This window comes from Polypterus senegalus, chromosome 1 (genome assembly GCF_016835505.1).
Source record: "Polypterus senegalus isolate Bchr_013 chromosome 1, ASM1683550v1, whole genome shotgun sequence".
Lineage (NCBI taxonomy): Eukaryota > Metazoa > Chordata > Cladistia > Polypteriformes > Polypteridae > Polypterus > Polypterus senegalus.
In genome coordinates this window covers 37,820,514-37,841,994 of record NC_053154.1, presented here as the reverse complement: position 1 = coordinate 37,841,994, position 21,481 = coordinate 37,820,514, and the positions used below count along the sequence as shown (strand labels likewise).

The window sequence follows — 21,481 nt, the reverse complement described above, 5'->3', positions numbered from 1 at the left end:
TCATTATATTTTGCTCAAAGCAACAACAGATGAACTACATTCTGGATACATCAAAGCATATCCTCTTCCTTGTTGTACCTCACTTCTAAAACTGCTTTTTCAATAAAGAAAGGAAGACATGCTGGTGCCTAAGGCTATTGATTAGTTTATAACCTGGGCATCTGGAACAAAAGTAGCTAAATAATTTATAGCCTGGGAAAAGAAGACATGGTGACACCTCAGACAGCATCAAAAAAGTTTTATTGTTTGGGAGAACAGACAGTGAATTAATTCATCATATTGACAGCAAACCAATCAGAGTATCTAACAATCACATCTTGCAAAACCCCCTGGTAGAATTTAATAATAAATATGCCTCATCCGAAAAATGAGACAGGAGGGAGGAAGAAGGAGGAACGAATACGTCAGGAGAGAACAGAGCGACGGAAACATGCAGCTGTTTCCATCTGATCGTCATAAAAGCATCATGAACAACTACAAGTGCTATATCACAAACAACCCGTGACATTCATCCTTGTCATCTTTACATTTTTGTAAGCTTTTTCTAAAGACTCTATATAGCCAGACTTTACTATCAGTTCTATTTTCTCTTATTCTTTGTTCTACTGGTATTATTATTCCTGTAATAAATACCATGCTGCTTTTAATTTTCTATGCTTTGTCTTAATGTCTAGAGTGATTGAAGTAATAAGGTAGATTTCTTTGAGCACCTGGTGTGGCCGGAGATTTGCCATTACCCTTGTGCTGCGAGGTTTATTAAGGCTGCAGGTGAGAGCTCCACCCAGAAGTTGGGAACAGTACCTAAAGTAAGGCATTCTTGGATGATTAAATGGCCTATAGTCAAGGATGCTGAGCCTTTGTATGTTTAAATGTATTCATGGAGACCAAAAGTAATATTTAAGTCTGATATATTCATGCTGATAATAAGTTAGTCTCTTGTGCTGAGACAGTGACAAGTTGTGTTATTCATGATGCACTTGTGTGGTTTATAATGATAGAGATTAACCAGCTGTGTGTGTGTCATTAATAGAGCACTGTTGACCTTCTGTGTGCATGCGTATAGCTACTGTATGTATGCGTGTGTTAATCTTAAGGTGCAACAGCAGACCAGCCTGGTAACTAATCTGATGTGTACACTTAACCCTAGGTAAAGGGTAAGTAGAGGGAAATACCATGATAATGCAAACATTCATCATCACACCTTTAATTTCGAGCTTCATAATCATTACTCTGTCTGACACTGCTTTTACCTCCAAAACACTCTTGACATACTGTTCCGTCAGAATAACTCCTACCCCATTCCCCCTCCCATCTACACCATGGTAGAACAATTTGAATCCACCTCTGATCCACCTGGCATTACTCCCCATCCATTTAGTCACAATATATCAACCTTTCTTCTCTCTATCATATCAGCTAACTCTGTCCCCTTACCAGTCATACTGCCAAGATTCAAAGTTCCTACCCTCAGTTCCACTCTATTTACTTTCCTCCAGACACTTCTCCCCGCACCCTTCTCCTTCTTCAGCCATCAGTATCCCAATTTCCGCCAGCACCCTAGTGGCTAATAGTATTGGTGGCGGTCGTTGTTATCCTGGGCCACAACCGTTCCAGTATGGAAATTTGTATTGTTGTCCGCATATTGATCTGGCAGAATTTTACACTGGATGCCAGCCTTGGGACTGGCAAGGAGAAACACACTGGTTTGTGCATCACCTTTGGCTAATTTAGGGCCAAACCTAAACAATATACCAAATTCATGCATTTTGACAGTTTTCATTTTGCACCCTACATTATTTCTTAGTGGAACTTTTGAAAGGCCTTAAAGTCTAGATTTTTTGCAAAATTTCAGGAACTTCGACACTGAAGCCTTGGAATATTGTATTTTGCCCCCTCCCCATTATAACCACCTTCCCTGATGAAATTTTAGAAACATCGCGTAAGCTAAACTTTATGTTGGTTCACCTTCATTATATGACAAAAACATCATTAAGATTGACCTAGGTAATTTGGAATAATGCGCAGTTTATGTGCTACCTTTAGCCCCACCAACTTCCCCACAACAACTCTACACATTGACATTTTGGAAATGCTATACAGTAATCTCTCCTCGATCGCGGGTTGCTCCAGAACCCCCAGCATTGGTGAAAATCCAAAGTAGACACCATATGTTTGTATGGTTATTTTTATATATTTTAAGCCCTTATAAACTCTTCCACACTGTTAACATTATTAGAGCCCTCTAGACATGAAATAACACCCTTTAGTCAAAGTTTAAACTGTGCTCCATGACAAGACAGAGATGACAGTTCTTTCTCACAATTAAAAGAATGCAAACATATCTTCTCATCAAAGGAGCGCCGTCAGGAACAGAGAATGTCAGAGAGAGAGAGAGCATGACAGAAAAGCAAACAATCAAAAAATCAATATGTGCTGTTGGGCTTTTAAGTATGCTAAGCGATAAAGCAGCCGCAAAGAAGGGAGCAATGTGAAGGTAGTCTTTCAGCATTTTTAGAGTAGCGTCTGTATCTTCTAGGCAAACAGCCTCTGTGCAAACAGCCCTCTGCTCACACCCCGTCATCCAGGTGCAGAGAGAGTGAGAGAGACCGAGAAAAGCAAACAATCAAGCACTGCTCGTGAAGCACATCTATATCATTGAGGAGTTTTATTTAAGACATAATACATGCTCTGATTGGGTAGCTAAGCCATCCGCCAATAGCAACCCTTGTATGAAATCAACTGGGCAAACAAACTGAGGAAGCATGTACTTTAAATTAAAAGATCCATTGTCTGCAGAAATGAACCAGAAAAATCTGTGATATATATTTAGATATGCTTACATTTAAAATCGATGGAGGAATCACTGATATAGCTTTATATGTTTTAAGTAGATGAACTTGCATAAAAAATATTGTGGAAATCAGTTCAGCCATTTATAATTCATTGCTGAAGAAACAAGCCGACAAGATGTGATATGAGAGTTAAAATGAGGTCCTTAAAGTACAAAATGGATGAGTAACCTCAAAGGAAACCAAACAATTCAAAAGACAAAGGGTATAACAATTTTGTTTATATAGATTTATTTCATCAGTTGTAGTACTAAACCCATTTATTTGTATACTGCTTCTTCTTAATCCAGAAATCCACAGCTCATCCCATCAGCTTTGGGTTCAGAACAGAAATTAGCCATAAATTTTATGCCAGAGCATACCAAGCCACACTAGAATTTTGAAATGTCAACTCACCAAAAATGTACAGTATTAAATGGACTGTAATATAGAGCCATGTTCATGAAACTTCATCAGTAATGCATGTCTTACTCTGTTTGTATTTTAACTTTTCAAACTGTTATACAGTAAAACCTCGATTATCCGTCGGGAGTCGGGGTCGACGCAGTAATGGATAAGAGAAAAGATGGATAACAGAACAGCTACTTTAAAAATGATATACAGATTAGTTTAGCAAATAGTCACATTTATTTACAAAAAAAACTATATTAACAAAATATAATATAGTATTAACAAAATTAATTAATTTATATAATATTGTAATGACCAGCGTAATAAGCAAATTCAACTCATAGGTACTGGAGTTTTCTACATTTGACTTGGAGTCTTTGTTCCATAACAAATGGTGCCATCTTATACTTCATTATCTGGGCTACAGAGTACATATCCAGAACAATAAAAGAAAGCTTTCCCTACCGATAATTATCTCCTACCACTCACGTTCTCTCTTTTTCTATACGGCAAACACTCCTGCTTATTGTTTCCTGACTCCCTACTCAAAACGTCCTTCCACTGCACCTTCCTTTTTCTCCTAACTTCTCCTGTCACTCATCACCTAAGAGGTGTGTCTGCCCCTTACAAAACAGAAGCACTTCACCAAGTCTCATCACTCATATAGCCTTCCACCCTTTCTTCATCACAAGCTGCCTACACATCACAATATGTTAACAAAACATAATATAACAGAATATAAAAAAAAAAATTACAATGCAGATGAACATTAATATTAATACAGGATAACATTACCATCAGTGGTTTTCATTTTCAACACGTTTTTCAATTTTGTTTGCATCATGCTTTATATTATTCACTGCTCTTTCTACCCTTAAAATTGAAGCAATACTTGAAACACTTTCTCCGTTTTGTAAACGTTTAATAACTTACATTTTTTGTGACAATTCCAGCACCACACACGTATGTTTATTGTCCATAACAATATATAGTAGTTTAATTTTAACAAATGATAAAAGCTGTGAAACACTATTAAAGCTGAAGGTATGTAACTGACACTGTGATTTCAAAATGCAGCATGACATGTGGTGCTGGCGAAGAACACTATGCACTAGCAGAAGAGACAGTTGTTACAATGTGCAGAGTTTGCAGCATATCGTGCAGCAGTAGTAAAATCGAGTGACGGATAATTGAGGTCTTACTGTACTTACATTAGGCATGGTGACCTAGAAAATTGGCATTGGAATCACAACCCAGAAGGTTGCCAGTGAATTCCTGCCTCTGAATAACTGTGTGACCCTGTCCACTAGCCTGGCAGTGTGCCAATTGTAGAAACCATATTTATTAATTTATATTTGTAACATAGCATATCATTGTCTTTTGGATAAATGTTTCTGTTAAATGTACAGTAATAATTAAAGTACAGTATAATAATAATGATTTGAATGTCCAGTCAGTTGTAACATTGTTATTTCCTTACAGAGTCGCATTACAAAACTGCTGACATATGATTGTTAACATTTTGCTGCCTAGTATCAATACAGTACTTTTTCACACTTTTTGTATGACACACAATTACATTTTCAGATGACATGTTTGTCTGTCAATTGAGTAGATGTAAGTTTTTGTAGAAGAAGTGGACAATATCATCCATGCACTGAAAACTGGGCAGGCTCATTATTAATTCTGTAACTCAAGAGGGCTGTAAGACAGTACTTATGAGTGTTGAGCTTTAATGTGTTCAGTGTATCTGTGCAGTACTTCAGGTGTAGACCTAAGCAGATGTCTCTTAATAACACACATTTTCATTTTTGTTTTTGTAGATGAATTCTTCACTTTTGTCCAGTCACAGTGGAAGGGCTGGACTATATTTTTTACATTATTCTTCATTTCTGTTCTGTGTATTTTGGCAGTGGGTGTACACTTCTTCAGAAAAAATAAAGGTAAAGAGCTTTTAATAATTCCCTTATAATATCCTTCATGCATTCTTTTAAGCTTTAGTAATTCCACATCTGCATTTTGTTTAGAAATAAATACAGAATTGCTTGATAAATCTTACATAGCATGAAAGCAAAATGACACATTCATAAAATGTTTCAGGAGAGAAATTCCACTAGTGTGTCAATGTGAGTATTTTTTATTTGTCAATTTTTAAAATCATTTAATAACAGTTTTGGAAGCAATGAGCATAAAAGAAAGATCTACAATTATTCTGCTGGTCAAAAAAGGTATGTGACCATGTACGATTACAATATTTTGTATCAAGATTAATGTTAAATATTACCTAATGTTAACATGCTTTGTACTAATAACTATTTTTCTTGTACTAATAACTATTTTTCTAAATTCAAAAACTACAGCAATTGCAATGTAAAGGGTGGTGTAGCATTCTTTAATCTGGTTAAAATTAGGCATCAAAGTAACAATGTGACTAAAGACAATTATGTTGGACTGGTCATTGTATTCCATATAGAACAAATCCAAAAAAGGCAAAAAAGGTACGAGGTTTAATTGATATTTATAAGGCCTGTGACATCAGAGTAATAAAACAGACATTGACTACTTGAATCACAAAGAAATATTTGAAAACCTAAACAACAGAGTGAAGAGAAAAAACAACAAAGTGCAGACCTAAATATGAAGCAGTAATGCTCCAAAGAAGTGTGCTATTGCCACTTTAGTGTTCCAGAAAGGTTTCTATGTACAAGAAAAGCATGTGGCACACGGGAGCAAAAACTATTTCAGGATAGATTTCTTTAACTCTGATAGCATTCTCAAGCCCAGAGACAATGTAATGCTGGCATGGTTCACAATTAAAATGATGAATATCCATGAGTGGCTGAGTTAAAGTCTCCACTTCACCTCATTGGGGATCTGTGTTAAGATTTGGAAATGGTAGTCCATGAACATTTTTGCAGAAAATTAAATAAGCAAGAGCAAAACAGGCAAGAGGAAAAGGCAAAGATTACTCATAACCTGAGCGAATAACTGGTAGACACCTACTTCAAAGACTTAAAGAAACCAAACCTGAGTTGACCAAATAAGTAGCCTAAATAGCTGTGCAAATAATATATTTGATGTACTTTGACTTAAAGACATATGCTGACATAAACTGATGTTGTCATACTTAAATTTTCCCTTTTTCAGCTTGTAAATTTTTCATACACTACAGATTGGAAAAAGAATCACTTATTATATTGTTAAATTTCAGCGCTTACAACGAATCTGTACTGTTCTGTAGAACACTGAGTATACTTTGGCATCTAATATTTTGAAATTGCAAGTAGAAAAGTTCAAACATTTTTGTTTTTTAAAATGACCATTTTAGTTTTTTTATTAAAAAAATATATAATTTGTATCTTATATAACATACTATAAGATCGTACTGTATATAATCTACAAGATGCAGAACAAGCAGATATTTTGTCAGGATGGGTCTATCATTACAACATTTCTTAGCTCTGACATCTTTCCTGATTTTGTCTTTCTTTAGTGCTTGTTTTGTCTGTGTGTTACACTGTTATTTAGTTGCTATGACATATGCTTGGCAATAACCATCAAAAAATATAATTTTCCTTCTGTTACAGCTAATACAGAAAATCAGAAAAAGAAACTTGAAGATGGCAAGTAATACATTTTACTTTAATATATATTATGCAATATTCAAGTACCTGCATTGAGTTGAAAGATGAAACAGATCCATTAATTTCTGTACTTTGTGTCATGTACGTCCAATTTTGTTATTGTAAAAAATAATTGAGTTTGACAGGTTTGCTGTGTTTGATATGGTTTTCTTTTACAAGATGCTGTCATTCACTAGTATTAAACCAGACCCTTATGTTTACAGTCCTGCCAAACACTGAAGAAAAAATAATAATGCTGTTACAACAATAAAGCCCCTTGTCTGTATAAAACATTGTAAATGGCAAAGAATAGACATTGGTGTGCACTGTGCTTGGCTTTCAGGCAGATGTCACAGATCACCAGTGGCTACTCAGTCATCTCACTACTGTGTTTTATGCAGTAGAATACTAATGTTGGAAGGAACAGTTCCTGTCATTGTAAAACCAACAGGATTAGAGAGATTTTAACAGTGCCTGCTGCAAAATATTTACTTTAAGATAACAAAGTTTAGTTCTCTTTGTGCACAGGGATGTAATTGTATGGAAATCATAAATGTGGCTTCCAAAAGAGCTTTGATCATATAGGGAGTAGAAATATTCCCTTGTATGCTCAAGTTGCACGTCTCTATGTAAAATGATGCAGTGCACCTTGTCTGTGATGCTACAACCACGGTTACCTGTGAACAGTTGTTCAGTCGTGCTGGAATAAGCCATGGTACATTTTGAAAGTGAATAGCTCTAAACAGAAATCTGAAATCCACTCAACTTGAACACTTAACATTTTTACACTTAGTATTTGCTCCTTTCAAATGTGTTTAGTTAAAACTGAAACTTCTCTTCATTCACTTTGAAAGTGTGCAGTGTCTCTTCTTACAGCAGACTCTATTTTTTCAGTAATCAGTTTAGCAGCTATGCTTTCTTTTCCTTTTTTCCATAAACCATTCATGTACTGTTTTTCCTTGCACTACCAATACCTACCATACTTCTTCAAACTTTACTCAAGAACCTATTATCATGGACAATAGTACTGTGTTTTTTGCTTGCACTTACACTATCTAGAATACCACTTTCCAATCTGTTACTTATAAAGCTACCATTATGATGTTTATAAGTTATAGGGCTGTCACAATTACTTCCTAGCTGAAAGAATTTCTCCATCAAATCCAGATGATATACAAAACACACAAACTCTCTTCTCCCCATTCCCCATTCTTTTTTCTTTAAGAGCATTCAACATATTCCATGCTCAAATCCTCAATGTCGGAAAAATCCACAAATCATTTTAGTTCACATAAATTAATCAAAATACATTACAGTATGGTGGATTAAGTGATGGAGGACCACATGTTTTTCCATACAAAATATAACTAAATTATATATTAAGTTTCAAAAATATATTTGTCCATAATTTTAATCCTTGTCAAATGATGGCTGTCATGTTTACACAGTGGTTACCATTTCTGCTTGCAGGAGACTAGGTTTGAATCCCAAGCTAGACATAGTCACTGTGTGGCTGTTTTTTTAGTTATTGTGGTTTTTGTCCCATAATAAAGATGTGCATGTAAGGATAATTTACAACTTCATAATGGCCCCAATATCTCTAAGAGTGAGAGTGGATTTGCTTGTTAGTGAATGTGTCCTAGGCAAGTCTGTGGCTTAGTTTCTGTCTTCCACATGAAGCTGTCAGTTTAGGCTTTAACAAAGATGTATGTTGCCCTGCCAAACCAGTTTGTACATTTTCCACAGTAATAAAACGTCTCCTGAAATTGAATGAGTTCAAATATTAACAATTGAACCCTGTGGGATACATTGTGTTTAATAAAATTTCAAAATATCAGTATTGGATGATTGGAAGCTTACAGTTGTGCTTGAAAGTTTGTGAACCCTTTAGAATTTTCTGCAAAAATATGACATAAAACATCATCAGATTTTCACTCAAGTCCTAAAAGTAGATAAAGGAAAATATAAATGATGAAATTGAGGTTTTAATGATGGCTCATTCTGACCCTTTAGCTGTAATATGTGGTGAATTAACCATGTGACTTTGAAGGAAAATGACAAATTTCTATTAGTTTGTGTCATGTTCCACTCTAGGAAATAACACAATCAACCTGCTCTATTCAAATGTTAAAGATGCCTTTAAATGTAAACCACTTGCTCCTTTAGGCAAGTCTGACCACAACCTCATTAATCTCATTCCCAGCTACAAGTCTGTTATTAGATGGCAACCTGTTACCACTAGAATAGTAATAATGAGGAGTCTGGAGGCTGAAATGGCTCTGAATAACTGACAAACCAGAAGGCTATTGGAAGAATGTTTTGTGAACGGATGAGGCCATAAAAGAACTTTTGGTTTAGATGAAAAGTGTTTTGTTTGGAGAAAGGGAAGAATGGTTAAAGAAGAATAAAGTTAATGTTTTGGAATGGCCAAGTCAAAGTCCTGACCTTAATCCAATAGAAATGTTGTGGAAGCACCTGAATCCAAGCAGTTAATGTGAGGAAACCCACCAACATCCCAGAGTTGAAGCTGTTCTGTATGGAGGAATGGATTAAAATTCCTCCAAGCCATTGTGCAGGAATGAGCAAAAGTTACTGTAAACATTTAGTTGCAGCTATTGCTGCAAAGGGGGGTCACACCAGATACTTAAAGCAAAGGTTCACATACTTTTGCCACTCACAAATATGTAATGTTCGATCATTTTCCTTAATAAATAAATGACAAAGTATAATATTTTTGTCTCATTTGTTTAACTGGTTTCTCTACTTTTAGGACTTGAGTGAAAATCTGATGATGTTTTAGGTCATATTTATGCAGAAATATAGAAAATTCTGAAGGGTTCACAAACTTTCAAGTACAACTGTACAAAGCTAAAATAGAAAACAAATTCACTCAGAATAACATGAAAGATGTCAGAAAATGATTGGACATAATTACTGGGCTCAAGCAATGTATGACACAGGTGCCAGAAGTAGATGTCAACAAGGCTAATTCTCTGAACCATTTTTAATAACCTTTTCCTCCCTCCTTCATCTTCTTCTAATGACCAGCTCCCCAACACTATCCATACTTCAATTATCAATAATTCATACATCAACAACTCCTACCATTTCAACTAGAATGGTCAGTTGATGAGTCTCCCTCTGACCATCAATATGGGCTGTCCATAACTGAAGATCAAGTAAGGAGACAACTGAGGACACTACACATAAGAAAAGTCCTTGAGTTCCTAATGCCTGTGATGAACAACTTTGTGGTATTTACTGTCCCCTGTTCAGTCTATTTCTAAGGCTCCAGAACATACCACTACTGTGGAAAACATCCTGTATTGTTACTGTTCTAGAGAAGGCAGGTGGTTCTTCACTTAATGACTACAGACCACTGGCACTTACGTATCACATCATGAAGACCTTTGAAAGGCTGATTTGGACCCACTGCAGTCCTATCTCTATCTATCTATCTATCTATCTATCTATCTATCTATCTATCTATCTATCTATCTATCTATCTATCTATCTATCAATTGTGGCCAATAGGGTTCATTCCAGCACCTCAAACACCAGACACAATTATACACATAGAGCCCCAGGTTCAAAACCAACACTTTTATTTTCAAAAACATGAACCTTTTACAGGCTTCCTGCTTTCAGTGTCATAGCAGCTCTCACACAACACAGTCACTCTGTTTGCTCCTTCCGTTTTCCTCCACTTCTCCCAGAGGAGTGTTGTCCCGTTCCTCTCCTGACTCCAACTCCCTGAGCCAAGTACAGGACTGAACAGATTTTTCCACTTATGTCCACTAAAGCAAGGTCTTTTAAATCAAGCATTTTATTTGGTAAATGCATAGTCACCCACAGTCAATGGCTTTATTAGTAGTGCTGAGCTTTTCTCATTTAAATAATAATTATCATCTGTTTTCACTTATAAAATTAATTTACCAACACTAAAATGTAAAGAAAAAAAATGTGAAAGCAGAATTCTAAACCGAAAAAACAAAATTCTCAGCCCCAAATTAGTGCATTTTTAGTGGTTTACTTGAACCATGTATATTATTACCAAAAACAATTCAAATGTTCCCTTTGCAGTTTCAAAAAAACCTTCCTGTTTCATTTTATACTATGATCATATTTAAAATATCAAAGATCCTTTAAAGACAAAAATACCCAAGAATATCAGTTAGATGCCAGTGAAAGGCAAGTATGGACCACAGATCATCAGACAATGTGTGCAAAGAAAAAATCTTCCTACAATATCAGAAACTGCTAAATTCCAGAACAGTTTTTATTTACAGGTCACAGGATTAATCAGCAGTCATGATCATTTCATGTATATATATACTGTATAAATTATAGTGTATATGCTGCATTTGAATTTGTTTTGTGAATATAAAAACCTAACCTAAATTTATTAAGTATGTATTACATCACACAAAATTAGTGACACCATAAAAATGCAGTTTCTAGCTGACCTGGGGGGTATTTTTCGTATGTGGATTACTCGTTTAGCCGGATGTAATTGTTGATGATTTGGCATGATCCTGGGTCTGTTGGTTTTTCGAAACTCTTGCTGGATGTGTTGTTATAGCAGCACATCCAAATCCTGAAACCTGCTCGGAGCAGGTTTGTTCTATGTAAACAAGGATTAGCTCAAACACTGAATCAGTGTTCGTGTATGGAATTCATTCAGTCATCGCTTCGTCATTCATGAGTGAGCGACCAATTCATATCGGTGCACAAATTATAAAAAGAGAATTTCATATTGAGAGGGTTTTGCGGGATCTGCAAGATCCTTTATTGCCCCCTTTCGAAAGATAACACTTTAGCCGAGGGGGAATATTGTACCTCAAAGATTTGTTAGCACCTTATATTCGAAGTAAAACTAGGCGAAGTCGGGTTCTCACAACCACACTGACAGTATGCATTGCTTTGAGGTTTTTGCAAGCTGCACTTTTTATATACTGTAGGCGATGCGGAAAATCTATCTAAAAGTGCAGTTTGCCAGGCAATTCGTAAAGTCTGTTTGGCTCCGAAATATTTCCTTTAGGTTTTCATAGTGTTTCCTGGACACCTCCGTGTGCAGACAATAAAAGAGGCATTTCATGCCATTGCAGGTAGGTAATACACAGGCAAAAACACCCACAGTTCCATAAAGAATCTCACAATCAGCCTAACATTCTTATTATCCAGGATTTCCAAATGTGATTGGGGCACATGGGACTGATCAGAGTGGAGTTTGTTCAAACATTATTTGGAAAATTTACCTCTCCTCCTGATGAATAATCTGACACAGTGTCTTCATCAAATATTTGACCTTTGTCAATATCTTGTTGGTCAGACACAGGTTCTAGGGATATGACATTCCCTGCAACTGATCCAACAAAAAAGAGGGCTACAGTATATGGAACATACATATGGCATACATTGAGGACAAATATATGCAATGGCCATCCTTTACCTGAAATGAAGTGACCACTTCATCCTGCCACTGCTTCTGAGGAGGAGCTTTCCCCTGGAATACCCTCAGAAACCGGGCGATGGGCATTTTGGAGAGCCAACTCTTCTACAGGGGTTAGGTCTGGACTGCATGGACCTCTGCCTTCTTCTTATTAGCATTAAAATTAATGTTTTTTTATATTATATATGATTCTTTATGTCAACAAATTAAACAAAAAATAAAATAGTTATATACCAATATTTACCAGTTTGAAGTACTGTATATTCTTTATTTTTTTTATTATTATATTTTTATTAATTTTATTGCTATCCATACAAATCAATCAAGTTTTTACAAAAAGATAAAATTGAGTTAAGGACAACTCGATCCCCACCCCTGAGAGAGAGAGCAAGGCAAATGGCGTGAAATTTAAGGCTTGTAAACATACCTAAATTAATAAATTCTCTGTGCTTTATGGGCTTTTTTAAAAATATTCCTGGTGGACTCAGGATTGGGTCACTGCTTTTTGCAGATGATGTTGTCCTGTTTGCTTCATCAGGCCGTGATCTTCAGCTCTCTCTGGATCGGTTCGCAGCTGAGTGTGAAGCGGCTGGGATGAGAATCAGCACCTCCAAATCCGAGAGCATGGTCCTCAGCCGGAAAAGGGTGGAGTGCCCTCTCAGGGTTGGGGGAGAGATCCTGCCCCAAGTGGAGGAGTTCAAGTATCTCGGGGTCTTTTTCACTTTCCTCCGGGGTGTCTGGGCTTTTCCTTAAAGATAGGGTGAGAAGCTCAGTCATCCGGGAGGGGCTCAGAGTAGAGCCGCTGCTCCTCCGCATCGAGAGGAGTCAGATGAGGTGGCTCGGGCATCTGATCAGGATGCCTCCTGGACGCCTCCCTGGTGAGGTGTTCGGCACGTCCAACCGGGAGGAGGCCCGGGGAAGACCCAGGACACGCTGGAGGGACTATGTCTCCGGCTGGCCTGGGACGCCTGGGATTCTCCGAAGAGCTGGAAGAAGTGGCCGGGGAGAGGGAAGTCTGGGCCTCTCTGCTTAAGCTGCTGCCCCCGCGACCCGACCTCGGATAAGCGGAAGAGAATGGATGGATGGATGAAGATCCTGCCATGTTTTGAAAAAAGTCTGAAGTACTGTATATTCTTGTACTTCACTTTATCCTGTTCCCATATTCTCCTTGTGCTCACGTTTGATCTGGAATTATGACATATTAAATAATAATTAATGTGACACATAGGAAATGAAACGCTGCATTCAGTAAGTATAATGCACACTACTTACGCGTTTAATTTGTCGGCCACTTTTTGCCAGCCGTCTTTTCTGTTTTGGGCTCTTTTTGCAGTGTTACCCCTTGTGCATATTAAATCTTGAAATTCTTCATATCCTTCGAGTAAAAGGTCCTGCTCCGCTTGTGTGAAAAAATGTGCTCGTTCTTTCGTCATTTTGTTGCAGCCTATCTGAGACTTGCTGATATTGTTTTCTAGATTCAGTATATATGGGCTTTTCATTCAGCGTGGGCGTGCGAAATCATCTCAGCTAGACTAATCTACTACAGGGTTGCGTTTGAAAAACCAACTTATCCCGGATGAGCTTCACCGGCATTAACTCATCCAAGATGAGGTATCTGATCTCGGATGATTTAAGCGACGTACGGAAAATACCCCCCTGGTTATTTATTTATTTGTTTGTTTGTTTATTTTATGTGGTGAGAGGTCAACATTACATTACAGTTTCACTAATACAAGTAGCATATTTAGCTTCAGACTGTACCACTTTGAAGGAGGATCATGTTAAACTTTCCACTGGGAAACTCATTACTGTCAGTGTTTTCCACATTATCCCATTTAAACAGTCAACATAAACTGCATTAGTTGTTTCTTTTTTAAGTGATGTAATTTCTTTTTTTGCGCTCTTCCAACAAGCCTTTCACTAGAATCATCAACCATGGAGAAATATAGTTAAAAGCATTAGTTGGAATTATAACAAAGTGTAGCACAGATAAATATCAAAGAAAAGATTCCTACAAGGCATAAAATGGTGTTGAGAAATAAAGATAAAAAGCAAACTGGTTATGAGTGACAATTTCCACTTATGCTTAGTCATAGGATATCATAATAGAAACCAATCCTTGTGCGGCTCACTCACATCCATACTCACTTATAATGGACTAATGTCCAACTTAATATATAGTTGCTCGCATGGGAGGAATCAGAGTACTTGGGGAAAGCCCACGCAGATGTTAGTAAGACATGCAAACTGCTTGCAGACACAATGGTTGAGACAAGAATTGAACCTGGGTGCCCAGGGCTGGAAGTTGGCAGGGCCCCATTATGCCACCAGCATTGAAATATTTTAGTGTCAGTAATTATCTCTATAATTATTGTTTTCCAACCTTAACTGCCTTATAACTGATTCTGTCTCAAGAAATATATATTTAATATTTTAGGTATTGATTTTTATGCTTGAAATAAATCTGAGAAACCATGCTTCATAACTTTAACGATTCATTAATTCTTTCAACTGAACAGTTTCTTCAAATGCAGAGTAATATTTACTATATGTATTATGTGATTACAAAAGAAATCTAATAATTCATTTATTATGTATTTTTGACACACAAGAGAAATGGAGATATTTTGACAATCTGACAGCTAAACTGTCCCCATTTATTTTTTACAGAGAACAATGAACTACGGAAGGAAATCAGTAAGAATATTCTCTCTTTGACAATAATGCATTTATTGGTGATAATCATAATGAAGCAATGTTGTATAAACAAAGATTTTATGAAAAAAAACATTACTAAGTAAGATATTTTAATTTTGAAGTATCTTTTATTATTATTATTATTAATACCATGGCAGGTGATGTCATATAGTGGCTAAGACTCTGGACTTTAAACTGGACAGGCTGACATTTAGTTCTAACCTTTCACTTAATGTGAGGCCCTGAGCAGGTCACTTCTATGTATTAAAGTGGTATAAAATATCTAGTTGTATAAGTAGCAGCAATGAATCCTAAAGTTTTGAGTTGCTGTGTTTAAAGGACCCTTCCAAATATGCAGATAATAACAATAGGTTAACTAATGTTTATCAAAAAATGAACAAGACCTTGAGTGTAGTTTTCATATTGTTATGAACCCCAATGTGTAAAACTTTAATATGTTTTAAACAAATTACTTCAGTTTCACTACTATAATTTATAAAAATATTTTATCTCATGTCATTTAATATATATGTAGTAGCTATTGATCAAATCTTTGCATATTTTATAGAGTAAATTAGGACATATCTGCTGTTTTCCATTTCCTGTTATAGTTTTCCCTAAGCTTGACTTTCTCAGTTTTAGCATTTAAAATTGTAATTTTGGACAGCTGTAAAATTCTTTAAATATAAAAAAATCCATCAAAGGCATGACTGAGGTTACTGTAATTCATTTTTTTCTCAAAAAAACAATTCCACTTGACTTAATAACAAACACTCAGTTTATTTCATTATGTTTATTTTTATAGGCACAATATCATAGCCTCAACAAGAACAGGGGGCACATAAGGAAGCTGGTTAAAAATAAAATTAGAAAAACTATTACAAAGGTTTTCTTTATGCATCAAAAGCTGCCATATGGTCTAGCAAATGGCATACCTTTTTGGCTCTCTATTTGATTGTGTTTTGCAAAAAAATGGGTTTGGGAAAACCTGTTCTTGTCAAAAAGTTTATGTTCCAATGTATTTCTTATATTTTGAATGCTATTTTTACTTTAATTAAGGAGAGTGAACAAAAGTTTGTGGGGTTTTGTCATAGCACGCTGTGTTTGAAAATTATGACTCTTTATCAATAATAAAATCGGGTGCTGCTCCTTTCATGCTCCAATTTTACTGCAAATTTCCAAATGGTCCTATCAGCTGTCGAACGGCTTTGCTGAGCTCAGAAAGCAACACTTGGCTCTTATTTATGTTAATGGCATGACTTTCAAATATAACAATCTATTTCTGTATCACTCATTTATTTTTATTCCACCCAATTATGGAGATCTTAACCTTTGATAAGTGAGTGTATGTACAGAAGCTAAATGAGTTGTGGTATGTTATTGCATGTTTCTTTGGGTGTCAAAAACCCAACGACCATAATGCTAAAAGTGAGCAAAACTGTAAAAAATACTTATGTGTTCATACAGTTTTCCTGGATTATCGAAAAACCATGTAGCAAATATAAGATATGCACAGTATGTTATTAGTATTTTTATTATTCTCTGTTGTGGTACCCATTATGGCTTAGTGCCATTTTGATAGTGTACTCATTAACACTTTGCCTAGTTGAGAACCAGCTATAGATACCTAGGGTAATGGATGATTTCACAGAACCTTTTATATCATGTGCTTGGATACATTTTGGCAGGACATCCATTCCTGGGAGTATTGACTATTCTGCCAGATTTTCTTCATTATAACAACATGACTCCACTTGTGTTTTGGTGTAACGTGTAACCCTTGAGCTTTTGCAGAGATTCTTGAACATCTTTCAAAACTCATAAACATCCATTTTTTCTAGCATTTATTCAATAACTCTATTTGATCTTGATATGATGTTCCTTTAAGAAAATGTAGCTAAAACAAAGTTACTCTGTCATATATTATACAGGACTGGCCTAAATCAGGGTTGATTGTCTTTTTAAATCATACAAACATTTGTCTCTTTGACAAAGCTGTGTTTACAGTAGGGGCAATAATTTTCATACCTCAGTAACAAAAAGTGATAGCTCCTCCAAACTTCTCTTTTGTATAAATAATTGCCAGCTACAAAAAAGCTTTAAACAAACTCACATTAAAAACATTAATTTTCTAAATCGAGCAGCAGACGAGCAATTTTTCATTCCAGTGCAATTTTATGTGGTGTGTAAGTAAGCCTGTGACTTTTACTTTTTAGTTCCATTAAGCAATTCCAGTCAAATTGTTTTGTGTTTTATTTTTTTATTTATGCTAAGTACAATATACAAGCAATTTGCTGTGTGCATTTTTTGCATTTATTAAGGTTTTGTCACATGTAGAATGTAATTTTTTTGTTTATTTTGCTTTTTGAATTGTATTTAATAATGCCATAATTTTTACTGTCTTCATTTTCATTATTTACACAATGCCTTAGTTCTGTCATGTAGCACTGGGGTTGCACTTGTGACATTGCATGTTACTATGTATAAATAAGGAGACAGTCACGCAGACAGGTAATCACTTGGTGGATAAAAATTCTGGCTCTTTAGTGCTGGTTAGCTTTGAATTCAGATTCAGATTCAGACTCAAGCATCAGGTTTTGATTTTTCTGTTTTTGAACTTTTAGTCGTCTACTACAGTTCTTGTTTTGACCTTCAATTTCTGGTTGATCATTTCTGTTTGGTATTTTGTCTTTTTTGACTGCGTCTTTTCTGCATTCTGTCTTCTTCTAGTGTTTTCATAATTATAATAATCCTCAGACACTCTGCACATCCATAACACTAGGCAATAAGCTGATCACATATATTTTCAGAGAAAGGTCATACCCATTTCACCTTAACCAGAGGAATGAGGCTTGAGTGAGTAAAAATGTAAAGAGAATCCAGAATTTTTATCTTCTGGATCTAGTTTGGTGGCATGGACAGGTTCAACTGTATCATCTTTTGTCTTTTGTGCTCGTACAATGAATTTCCTATTTTTTTGTCTGTGTAGTTTGGGTCTATGAACACTGAGGTTAGTATCACCATCACAGAGTGGCCATACAAGTAACAGTTTTTACCTCACTGATGAAGGACATGTCTAGTGCGGCAGCTAGCATCTGTTAATGAGGGAGATGCAGTCACTGTATAGTGAACATACGTAGCATTTTATTAACATGGAACTATTGTGGATGAAAAAGAATTCAGAGGTCAGCAATAGAAATGACATGGTGTGTCAACACTCTGCAGGACCAGTACAATGCACTAATACAGGATTTAGTACTTTAAGAGAACATATGAACAACTAAAAACTTAGTGTTGTGCTGTCTCTGTCCTGAACTTTTCAGATCCCACAGGAAGAATTAATGATGTACCATGGAGAGTGCAAACTTTTAATGTTTTGTTGTCAAAGTCTTCTGTCTTCTTATTACACCTTCTGTGTAAATATGAAAAAGAGTGTCTCTCTATTGCACATTTAAAATCTGATTTGGAATATTTACTAGGTAATACCTTTCTTCCAGATAGAAACATATATTGTAAAATATCTCTACCATGTTGAACTCTATTTTCTTGAAGTTGAACTTCAAGGGTATTTCTTCTGGCAGTATGATTTCCCCTTATAGCTATCAGTACATGGTGCTGTTGGAATGTGTCTCATCTCATCTCATTTTCTGAAACTGCTTTTCCTGGTGAGGGAAAGAAAAACAATCATTTTTATTACTGGGCTGATACCTTTTTATGAGGCATATTACATTTGTAGTACCATTGGTTAAGTTTCTTTTGTTTTTTTTTTTTTTCCATTTAGAGCACAGGCAGGTGAAGTGACTTGCTTATGATCACAACATGTCAGTGAGATTTGAACCCCCAAATGGTTTTACATCCAAAGCTTTAACCACTATTCCACACTGATTTCCAAGTGTGAGGAGAGAGATAAAATACTTATAAAATGTATTCACTTCCTTTCAAAAAGTGTTACAAGCAGACTTCATTATATCAAATTATTTCACACTGTGGGCACCATCTCATAATTTGAGAAGAAGGGTACAAATATTTAATAAAATTGACATGAAAGTTATCTCATCATCTCATCTTATGAAAACATTTTACCTGGTGAGGGTTATGGTGGAAGCAGGTCAGCCCAGAATTTCCTGTCTCCATCTACAGCTCTTCTTGAGGAATTACTAGTGTTCCCAAGCAAACTAAGAGAGATAATCCCTCCAGCATTTCCTTGGTATGCTACAGGATCTCTACCCAGTGGGACATGCCCAGAGCAGCTCCACTAACTTTTTTCGATTTAGAGGGAAAGCAACTCTACTCTGATGCTTTCCCGAATTGTTGAGCTTCTCACACTATCACACAGTGTCAGACCAGCTGCCCTGCAAAGAAACCTAATTATTGCTACTTGTACTCACAATGTCCTTCTTATGGTTATTACAGCTCATGACCATAGGTGAGGTTAGGGAAGTAGATCAACCAGTAAACCAAGAGTTTTGCCTTAAAACTCTGGTCCTGCTTCACAAGTAAGGACCTGTACAGCACCCAGAATAGCCGTAACCACTTCAATATTCTTGCCAATCTCGTGTTCTCTTTTTCCAACACTCAAGATCCCAAGGGTCTTGTGCACCTTACAGATGCTCAGAGTTGGATCATCTAGAGCTTTGTGTCCCTGGTAGGGTCTCCCTTTGTGAACAGGTTTGGACTGAAATGTCAGAAAAAGAATGGTCCACAGCGACTCTTATGATGGTACAGTGTACCCTGCACAGAAAAAGGGTTACCAGGACTCACTCCTGGAGCCAGGTCTTGGAGTGGTGTTCGCCGGTGGGCACTTCAAAGATCTTGCCTGCTGCTGCTGGTAACATCTAGTACACACATAGCAGGAGAGGTTAAGTAGATATGTACCGTGCTATCAGGTAACACGAACTACACAAAAACCATAGGCATACATTTAGCTTTAATCAAGTTAAAGTAGGTAAGTTTAGTACAAGTGTTTTAACACTGGCAGAGTGGTAGCACAGAGCTAGCATTTCTTTTTTTTTATTATTATTAATTTTATTGCAATCCATACAAAGCAATCAAGTTTTTACAAAAAGAAAGATTGAGTTAAGAACAGATCGATCCCCACCCCTGAGAGAGAGAGCAATCCAAACGGTGTAAAATTTAAGGCTTGTAAACATACCTAAATTAATAAATTCTCTTTGCTTTAGGAGCTTAGTTTAAAATATTACTGATTAGTTCCTGCCATGTTTTGAAAAAGGTCTGTACGGATCCTCTAACTGAGTATTTGATTTTTTCCAATTTCAAATAATATAACACATCAGTTTCCACTGACTTAAAAGAGGAGAGTTTGGGTTCTTCCAGTTTATCAGAATAAGTCTACGTGCCAACAGTGTAGTGAATGCAATCACAATTTGTTTGTCTTTCTCCACTTTAAACCCATCTGGAAGAACACCAAACACAGCTGTTAATGGGTTAGGAGGGATTGTGAGTCCAAGGCTGTCTGAGAGGTAATTAAAAATTTTTGTCCAGAATAATGTTAATTTGGTGCAGGCCCAGAACATGTGACCCAGTGAGGCTGGGGCTTGGTTGCAACGTTCGCAGGTTGGATCATGCCCTGGAAACATTTTGGAGAGTTTTAGTCGAGACAGATGTACTCGATATAAAATTTTGAGTTGAATAATTGTATGCTTTGCATATGGAGCTCGAGTGAATTCTCTGCATTGCTACTTTCCACTCCTTTTCTGATATATTAATTGAGAGATCTTTTTCCCAGTGTCCTCTTGGATCTTTGAAAGGGAGGGATTGTAAAATGATTTTATATATTGTAGAGATGGAGTCTAAGTCCTTGAGATTGAGCAATATTTTTTCCAGCATGGATGAGGGTGCAAGATGAGGAAAATCTGGAAGGTTCTGTTTAACAAAGTTCCTGATTTGAAGATAGTGAAAGAAATGTGTAGCTGGAATGTTAAATTTGGAATGTAATTGTTCATAGGATGCAAAGACGTTGTCTATATAAAGATCTCTAAGCAAGTTAATTCCAAATTTTTTCCAGATATTAAAAACTGCATATGTTTGTGAAGGTTGAAAGAGGTGGTTCTCTTGCAGAGGTGCCACAGATAGAAGCTTCTCCATCTTAAAATGCTTTCTACATTGGTTCCAGATTCTAAGTGAGTGGAGCACAATTGGGTTATTAGTATATTGCCGATAACGTGTGTTTACTGGAGCACAGAGCAGGGAATACAAAGAAGTACTGCAGGATTTTACTTCTATTGCGTACCAAGCATGTGGAGCTAGCATTTCTGACTCACTTTTCCAGGGTCTGCATGGGGTTTGCATATTTTCCCCAAGCATCTCATTTGATTACATGGGTGCTTAACATCTCCCACCATGCGTGTTCTCAATGTTACCACTGAGAGAAGGCAAGTTCTTTGAATATTGGAAATGTTTCAGAAATACTTACAAAAACATTTAGTCCTTTATGTGCTGTGAAGTAGATA

The 21,481-nt window shown here is 36.3% G+C and overlaps 1 pseudogene; it reads left to right on the top strand.

Annotated features, from left to right (window-relative positions):
• The window catches only part of LOC120522843, a 43,148-nt pseudogene that overhangs the window by 16,376 nt on the left and 5,291 nt on the right, over positions 1–21,481 (top strand).